The 575-nt window shown below is 43.1% G+C and overlaps 1 protein-coding gene across 1 annotated transcript in view; it reads right to left on the bottom strand.

The window, feature by feature from the left end:
• The window catches only part of LOC130386340 (nucleolar protein 4-like), a 67,212-nt gene continuing 66,637 nt past the window's right edge, over nt 1–575 (bottom strand). The window contains exon 11 of the mRNA XM_056595202.1: nt 1–575. This exon is cut by the window's right edge and continues 2,535 nt beyond it. The gene's annotated coding sequence lies outside the window, so the exon portion shown is untranslated.

Genomic DNA, 575 nt, shown 5'->3' with positions numbered 1-575 from the left:
CACCCCCAGAATCACAGATGACTGTGTATCCTGTGAGGTTTACTGTGACGCAAGGACCAGCCCAACTAAGTAAAGTGAAAGTAGATGATGCACAGTTAAACAGGAACAGCCTATTGGGGAAAGCAGGTCTCATTTGATCATTATTCTTCTCTTTTTTACTCATTTGAACTCCTATTTCTTTTTGAACAACACTAATAAACTGACGCATGGGGAGACGGAACCAAAAACACACTCAGGTCCTGCTGGGATCATGAGAGCCCTCTTCACTGATGTCCACCCACGAAACAGCCCAACAACCCGCCAACAAAGTTAAGATAGTGTTAAAGGGCAAATCAAAAACACAGCCAACCAGAAAGAGAGTGACTACAATTAGACTGAATGCTCTGGACTCAGAACACCAGAGGGACAGCCCTGTCCAATTAGAATCCTACATTATTAAGATGGCAGCAAGTCCTCCACATCACCCATGAATTCATTATCGAATGTATACACAGTCAAGAATATTCACTTTTAAATCACCGCAGCCTGTAAGCGTCCTGCTATGTAATCGTGAATGTGGAGAATCCCGATTTTAC

This window comes from Gadus chalcogrammus, chromosome 7, assembly GCF_026213295.1.
Source record: "Gadus chalcogrammus isolate NIFS_2021 chromosome 7, NIFS_Gcha_1.0, whole genome shotgun sequence".
In the NCBI taxonomy this organism is placed as follows: domain Eukaryota; kingdom Metazoa; phylum Chordata; class Actinopteri; order Gadiformes; family Gadidae; genus Gadus; species Gadus chalcogrammus.
This window is presented reverse-complemented; position numbering and strand designations above follow the sequence as displayed.